We start from the raw sequence: 9,321 nt of genomic DNA on the forward strand, positions 1-9,321 counted from the left end.
AAAAAGTAAACATATCCGGCCAAGATGGCAGAGAGAAGACAGGCACAGTTCTAAAGTCTCCTGATCTCTTCCCCATCTATCACATGAAACAAACCTCTTAAAAGAATTCCAAACCAGGAAACCCAGAAAGAAAAGCCAGGAGAGGAAAATCTACCTCAGGATTTGTCTCCTACAGCAGCCTTGGCTGAGTACTGGCAGGTGAGTCTGGGCTCCAAGGGAAGATCAGTCTTGGATCAGTCAGATTGACAGCTGAATTGGAACCAGGAGTCTGAGGGCCCGAGAGCCAGACCTGCTGGATCAGTGGTGGGGCTGTACAAGGGGGGCTTCGGTCTGGGGGAAGCAGAGGCACTGCTGTTGGTGCTGTCCCCCTGTAGCTTGGGGAAGGGGCTGGGGGAGAGGTTTGGTGCAGGAGAGCTGCGGATGGAGGCCATCCCTGGGCTCCTCAGGTCTGAGAAACTCTGAGTCCACACCTCCATTGCACAGAGGCCTCCTCCCAAACAAATGCAAACTAATTCTGCCTCAGGCCCAGGTGTGTGAGCAGAAGAACCAGCCTAGCTGAGGAATGACCTCAGGCCAGGGTAAAGCCCACCATTGATTGAAGGCAAAAGAATTCAATAGTTCCAACTCCTCCCTTTGGGCAAAGGGAGAAAGCCTCCAAACCAAGGTCACAGACACTCCAGAGAGGGCAACCAGCACCTCCTACTGGACAGCCAGAGAAACTGCACGCAGTAAAGCCTTTAGCGATCCCAAGCCCAGATGAACCAGCCCCCCCCCCCCAACTCAAGGTCTTAGCATAATGAAGAAGGGTCAGCAAAAAGGTGGATCCATAGAAAAATTCCTGGAAGGGAAAGACCCCAACTCAGACAGACCTGGAACCTCTGAGGAGAATCCAATCTGGTCTCCAGCACAGAAAGACTTCCTTGAAGAAATAAGGAAGGAGCTTAAAAATTTGGGAGAGACAATTAATACCTTGCAACAAAAAAAAAAAAACCTTAGAAAGTACAATTGGACAAACACAAAAGGAGAATAAATCTCTCAGATCCTCAAATGAGCAAATGCGAAAAGAAATTAATTCTCTCAAAACCTCAATTGGTCAAATGGAAAGCTCTTTCAAAAGCAGAAATGACCAATTGGAAAAGGAGTTGCAAAGGGTTAATGAAGAAAACTCCTTCCCCCCCAAAAAAGAACAGAGTCTACAGAAACTAATGACTCCATGAGACAGAAAGAGTCAGTTAAACAAAATCAAAAAATAGAAAAAATAGAAGCAAATGTAAAATACCTCGTCAACAAAACCACTGACCTCAAGAATAGATAGAGGAGGGGCAACCTGAAAATTATAGGACTTCCTGAAAACATTGAAGAGAAAAAAAGCCTGGACTTAATATTACAGAATCTAGTGATGGAAAACTGCCCTGATATCATGGAATCGGAGGGCAAAGTAGTTATTGAAAGAGTACACCGATCCCCACCAGAAAAAGATCCTAAAATGAAAACACCAAGGAATGTTGTGGCCAAACTTCAGAACTATCAGATAAGATACAAAGAAGCAAGTTAAGTCTTAGTATCAGGAAAAATGTTGTAATAATTTCAGTTGAGGGGGAACTGACCTGATTCAAGGATTAATTTGTTTCACCTCTTTGTAAATTCTTTAAGCAAAGATTAGATGAATAATATGAGATATTTATACATAAAATTTATACTTAAATTTATACATATTTATACTTAAAATATTTATACACAAAAACTGGACTACAGAAATATAACAATTATACTCTCATTTTGTGAGAGTAGTGTCTCTATTGACAATAAACTGACTCAGGTCCCACTGACTTTGACTAGAGAAAACCAAATTAAAACTGCTTTGGAGATACAGCTCTATGACAGCAGAGCATTGGATTTCATATCATTTTAAGTCTCAAATGTCTCTGTTTTTGAGCTTTCATTGATTTTAATTTTGTGGAATTTTAAGAATATGTATTATGCCAAGGAAAAATACAGAAGAGAGATTTCATGAAGAGCATACTCCACTTACCATTTGAATTATTGCAGTGGCTGTTGGTGTGGAGAAAGCAACTATTTCAAGTATAACTCAAGCCTACAATGACTACGTGAGGAAAAATGAAGTCAAAATGAAAAACAATACTAAGACAAATTATTGACCCAATTGGACAAAACACTGATGCAAAGGAGCTTGGAAAAGAAGAAAAGACCTTCAGAGGGACCTGAAAGCTAAACAGGGTATTATCAATCTTTCTTCTCAAAGGTGGAAGACTGCCAAAAGACTTGGGAACAAAGAATAGCTTATAAACCTTTGCTTTAATAGGGAAAAAATATGATACTTCTCCTGTGAGATAAAATACAAAGACTAAAGTACTAAACATATGAGAAATATATTTTTTCTTATTGAAGAAACTAATTTACTTTTCTAAAAATATAGCAAAAGTATTGAAAAATAATACAAATGTGTTTTTAATATTGGGTCATCTTTATTCAATGGTCAAACATTCCCCCAAATGTTCTGAGAATCTTTAAAAAAATTCTCTTGAGTTTGAAGTCCCATTGACATAATGTTAGATTCTGAAAGCTGTATTGATAGATTAAAAGGAGAAATTGCTCTGGAATTGCAGATATTTCCAAATGCATATGAAATACAGCAACATACTCCTTTTCATTCAACATGAAGAAATTTATCCTAAAAAAGGGGAAGACAGAACTCTGCCTAACTCTTTCTATGAAACGAATAAGGTGCTGATACCTAAACCAAGAAGAGTTAAAACAGAGAAAGAAATTTATAGACCTAGCTCTCTGATCCATATAGATGCAAAAATCTTAAATAAAATCTTAGAAAAATGATTACAAGTTATCACTAGGATAATATATTTTGACTAAGTAGTATTTAAATAACTGGGCAAACATCAACTGCTCATGGATAGGTAGAGCTAATACAATAAAAATGACAATTCTACCAAAACTAAACTACTTGTTTAGTGCCATACCAATCAAAATTCCAATACATCACTTTAATGAGTTAGAAAAAGTTTTAAGTAAATTCATATGGAGAAGTAAAAACTCAAGAATTTCCAGGGATTCAATGAAAAAAAGTGCAAAAGAAGGTGGCTTAGCCCTACCTGATCTAAAATTATATTATAAAGCATCAGTCATCAAACTGTCTGGTATTGGCTAAGAAATAGAGTTGTAGACCAGTGGAATAGACTAGGTGCAATAGTAGGAAACGATTATAGCAATCTGCTGTTTGATAAACCCAGCTATTTTATCCCAGCTATTGGGATAAAAACTTTCTCTTTGATAAAACTTCTGGGAAAATTGGAAGTTAGTATGGAAGAAACTTAGACTAGACCAACACCTCACACCCTATACCAAGATAAGATCCAAACGAATACAGGATTTAGACATAATAAACAATATTATAAGCCAATTAGAAGATCAAGGAGAAGTTTGCCTGTCAGATCTGTGGAAAGGGAAGCAGTTTATGACTAAGGAAGAGATGTAGAACATCACTAAAAAAAAAACTAGATAATTTTGATTACATTAAATTGAAAATCTTTTGCACAGACAAAACCACTGTAACCAAAATCAAAAGAAATGTAGTAAACTGGAAAACAATCTTTACAACTAATATTTCTGACAAAGGACTATTTCTAAAATATACAGAGAACTGAGTCAGATTTTTTTAAAAAAAGACATTTCCCAATCCACAAATGTTCATGCCATTAAGCAAGCAAGTAATATGATTTCACTTATAAAAATAAAATCCTGCAACAAATATTTCCATATAAGCCATATTGTGGGGGGGGCAAGAAAAAATGGAGTGAAAATATATACCTCAATGTATATTCAAGAGTTCATTAATTCTCTCTTTCAAAGTGGATAACTTTTTTCATCCTAAGTCCTTTGCAATTGTGTGAATCATTGTATTGATCAGAGTAGCTAAGTTTTTCACAGGTGATTGTCATTACAAAATTATTGTACTTTATTCACTGTTTGCCTGGTTCTGCTCACTGCCATTTGTATCACTTCATATAAGTCTTTTTAGGTTTCTCTGATTCCATTCTTCTTATCAATTCTTAAAGCACAATATATTCTATCATTACCATATTCCATGACATGTTTAGTCATTCCCCAAGTGATAGTTTTCCTCTGGATTTCTAATTCTCTGCCACCACAGAAAGAACAGTTGTAGCATAGTTGTATATATAGGTCATTTTCCTCTTTCTTTTGTGTCTTTGGGATACAGACCTAGTTGTTGTATTGCTGAATAAAAGGGTATGCCCTTTGGGCATAGAGCCTAATTGTTCACCACAATTGTTAGACCAATCCAAACTCAGTAAATTAGTGTCCCTATTTTTCCCATCCCCTCCAGCATGACATTTTCTTTTTCTTTCATGTTAGCCAATCTGATAGGTGTTAAGACAGTACATTTGAATTGTTTAAATTTTCATTTCTCTAATTCTTAGTGATTTTGAGCATTTTTATTTAATTTTCTAAAAATAGTTTCCTCAGAAAACTGCCTATGTATAACTTTTGGTCATTTGTCTTATTGAGGAATATCTCTTATATTTTTATAAATTTGACTTAACTCCCCCTCAAATCAGCTTTTAAAATTTGCAATGCAAGAATGTTACCAAAAAAATAAATAATATGAACTTGTTACAGATTGGGAGAGAAGGAGAATTCAATACTACAATGACTTCTATGTTTCTGAAGAAATTCATTATTATGTTCCAAACTATCCAAATTTTGGTGATCTGAAGCAAAACCCCAGTTGTACCAGTCAAATTATAGCTCTGGACAAGGCCATAAATAACCAAATGAGTTCCAGAATTTTTAATTTTTAATTAATTGTATATAATTTTGCAATCCTAGTATTGTTCTTCATGCCACTTCCAAAAAAGGGTATTTATTGAACATTTACCAATACAATTATCAGTGCTATTGGAAGAGGTGGAGAAAGGTACATGCCAAGAAGTTTCAGGCTTGACTTCTGAATGACAGAAGCTGACAAGGCAATAGCATATCCAAAACATTACCAGGAAACAGGGAACAAATTAATGAATAACTGCGTTCATCAACTGACTCTAAAAGTTGAGGTGATAGAACAGAGTTACTGTGAACTGGAGGAGTAAAGGATGGCTTACTTTGACCTTGAAGGCAAATAAAGTTGTAGTTTCTTGAAGGATGCTACTCTAGAGTAGAGCTGATTCTTTTCAGTAGCCTTTCTATCCTCTCTGACAAAAATGTCTATCCAGTAAGGTATCACTCAAATGGCTCAATTTCCTTCTAGGTGCTGTGACCTTTGACCCACAGACAAAGTTGTGATTTAGAAGTTTATGGGTGAAAAATCAATACTGCCTTTAACTGGGAAAAGATGACCCCTCATCCCCAATAATGTAGTCAGGATAATTTTCCATGTCCAGTTTGAATATATACCAATGACTCATTTCCTCCTTCTTTACTATTTTTCCCCTGTTTCCATTGTACAGTCATGTACAAATTAGGTACAGCTTACTCTGCCACCTTTGACATCCCCCCAAAATGAGGGAGGGCCCTCATATGTTAACTTATGTTCACTCAGGAAATCCTCATTTTGGGTATCCTCATGGAGAGCCAGACCTCTGGGTGGGGGTGGGGGGGCAATGAACAAAGGAGAAAAGTTGGTCCTTATTTGCTCAATAGCTCAGGGGACGGGGAATATCACATTTTCCTGGCACAGAGACAACATTAATGCAAGTATGAGAGAGAAGACAAAATTCTCTGAAAGCAAAGTTTATCCTCCCTTCTATGAATGAGAGTGATGTGGGGAAATATCATTGTACTGTTGACAACAGTATTAATACCATCAACAGTCTGAGAGTGAATGTCAATGTGAAAAGATGAACTTCCATTTGTCTCAGCCAGCCTTTGTCCACCTGGGGAGAGAATTTTAAGGCTGTTCCAAGAGATCAAAAAGAGCTCATCTCTCACTTCACGAAACTATTTTTTTTTAAATTGAGTATCATTTCTCTAGGAGATGAAATTAGAAATAATTAGATATCTCTGAGGAAATGTCTTAAGGCAAGAAAGATATTTGCACACAGTAGGCACATAATTCATCTTGAATGAATCAGTGATGAAAGAGATTGTGTAAACTAGGAAGATACACATATTTATCCCAAATTGAGCTTGCCCTAGGTCAATGTTTTAGGTCTCCTAATCTGTTAGTCTCTCCAAATTCTTTTCCTTATTCTCAGGCTAAATATGGGATGTGCTGCTACCTTCTTTTGACACACTCATAGGGTGTGCTTCAATATTGCATATTTTTCCATAAAAAAAGATAATGAGTCATCAACTTGCACACAGAAGTCCAAAGCTATTTAGCCTACCAGGTTAGGTTAAGTTGAATTAACTATCTCTAGTGCCAGAAACTGGGACAAAAGCTTCATTCCCAAATTTATCTATTCTAATGCCCCAGGTAGAGATCTCACCTCTGCATTCAGGTAAAGTGAAAAAATTAGTTACTTTGCCCTTGAACTGATTGTGAACCAGTTCACTTGGGTTTGTCTCTCCCCTTTCTACCCTTCTCTTTTTCTTTGGACCTTGAAGTAAGCCAGGTTGGTGACTTGTCTTCCTTGAATTTTGTTATACATTGAATTATTCATTTTTGATCAAGAAGCTATCTTCTCTTCCTGATTTCTGCCAATGCAGTTATCATTTGTTCAGTTAATCCAGATCCTAGTCATTATAGATGATTCTTTTATCCAGATCTCAAGTAGTCAGTCACCATGTCCTTACAACTAACCCTTCACCACATATTTCTTATCTTCCCTCTTTCCCAGTCTTCTCAACCCAGTTCAGCATTTGATAACCCATGTCTGTTTATAGCAATATCTCCATTAAGGTCTCACTGCCTCTCCAATCTCTCCCTTCTCCAATCCACCCTACATATTAATATCAGGCTAATCCCACCCAAACAATATTCACTTCTCAGTTCAAAAAATTTTCAGTGACACCATTGCCTGCAGGATAAAGTCTTCAAAGAGGAAAATCTGGACTCAACCTACCTTTTAAGCTTTATCCCTATTTAAAACTTCTGCTTTTGTTGGACTAATCTCCACAATAAGCTAAACTTTGTCCTGAATTGTTGATCCCTCAACTTTTTTTGTCTGTCTAAACCCTACTTCCCTTACCTCTCATTCTTATTTTTTCACAAATATTTTACAATTATTCACAAATATTTATATTAATAAGTAATCTTAATAATATTCCTCCCACTTTGCTAGGCTCTGAAAGAAGTGCTCAGTGCTCAAGATACTAAGACAGAGATAAAATAGCCTACTCTGAAAGAGCTTATACTCTAAGAGGTAAAATAGTATGGGCACATATTCTAAGGATATGGATAGGAAAAGAGATAGGAGTGGGAATAGGAATGGGATATATGATGTAGATAAAGATAGGAATAAGGCTAGGGAATAGATATGGCCATGGAGATAGAGATGAGGATGGTGATAAGGGCTAGACTTGTGACTATTTCAATAAAAGACTCTCAATGCAGGTCAGCACATTCTTGGCCATTTATAAACTTAGTTTTATGGGGCATGAAGAATTTAAGTGAGTTGCCCAAGGTTTCATAGTATATGTCATAAGTAGGACTTAAACACAAGACTCTTGGTTATGAGATCAACATCCTAAACCAAACCAATGTAGTCATTTGGTATTTAACCAAATGCTTGTAGATTTTTTTCCTAAAAGGAGGGAAATGTGAATTGGTGGATAATACCAAGGATATAAGCAAACAACAAAAGAAAATTATTTGCTTAAATCACAACTTCAAGTTTTATAACTATGCCTTGGTCTAATTCTTTCCCTATATAGTCTCCTCAGGTTTGGCTTAAAGCTTCCTGGTCTCTAGCATTCCCTAATCAGGGACCAGAAGGCACAATGTCTCTTCTCAAGATCCCTTTCCCTTCATGTGACTTCATTTAGTTTCTGGAATCTAGTTTAGGCTACTTATATTTTTAAATATCAATAATAATTGATTTCTATTGTGGCTTCTCATATCCTTCCACCCACCTCAGGTAAAGCTTTGCTTTAGCTTATTCACTGTTTCTCTGGTTCTGCTCACTGCCATTTGTATCAGTACATATAAGTCTTTTTAGGTTTGTCTGAATCCATTGTTTTTATCAATTCTTAAATCACAATAATATTCTATCATAACCATACACCATGACATGTTTAGTAATTCCCCAATGGAAATTATTATGCCTTCATCAAAAATTTCATCCCCAAAGACATATCTATGCACAAATTATTTAGAAGGAACACCTACTAGAAGATCACTTTCTATGGATAGCACTTTCCAAGTCACTTTCCTCATATCTATTTTGTCAGGTAGGCAATATAGGATGAATTCCCATTTTACAGATGAAGAAACCAAACTTCAGAGTCATATAATGACTTGCCAAGATTATGTGGCTTCTGACCAGCAGGATTCAAACCCAAGATTTATGATTTATATTGTACTCACTGATGCCATGGGAAGTTCTCAGAGTAGACTTTGAATAAAGGACAGTCATCTTATCCAAAGAGTCGACAAGCTAAAGTTCACAGTGAAATGCCATCATCATTGGTGAGAAGGATAAAGGTGACCAAGAATCCAAATTCAAAGAGGAATCAGTGCAGCATAGCAGATAGAGTACTCTACCTGAAGTCAGGGAAGTTGGAATGTGAATCTAAATATCTGTGTGATCCCAGACAAATTATTTGACCTCTCTGATCACATTTTTATTGCCTATAAAATTACGGAATTAGATTTGATGACTTTTTTTTGCAAAGATAGAGAGAAAAAAGAGAGAAAGGTTTTACATATACATATATATGTGTGTGTGTGTGTGTGTGTGTGTGTGTGTGTGTGTGTGTGTATATATATATATATATATATATATATATATATATATATATATATATATATATACAGAGAGAGAGGATAGAGATAAATGGGCTGTAATGTGTTCCTGGGAAATGTGAGAAAAAACATCAATATAGCCTATTTTTGTTAGGTTGTAGTTAAAACAAGATCCATGTCATAGTCCATTTGAAGAAGTAGAACTCAGGGGGTGGAGATGGGGGAGGGGGCACAGTATGATGAGTTATAAAAACTATAATCATTTTCTCACCATGAGTTAGTTGACAATTGAATTAAGAGGCCAAAAGGAATAGGAGAAGAGGAAATGAAAAGAGATTCGAAAGCATGCAATTGTAATGTAACAGTCTTTCAAGCAAGGACATCCTGAAAGGAAGTTAAAGAGTTGCTAAACATCCTAGGAG

The sequence above is a fragment of the Macrotis lagotis genome, chromosome 2, assembly GCF_037893015.1.
Source record: "Macrotis lagotis isolate mMagLag1 chromosome 2, bilby.v1.9.chrom.fasta, whole genome shotgun sequence".
Taxonomy (NCBI): domain Eukaryota; kingdom Metazoa; phylum Chordata; class Mammalia; order Peramelemorphia; family Peramelidae; genus Macrotis; species Macrotis lagotis.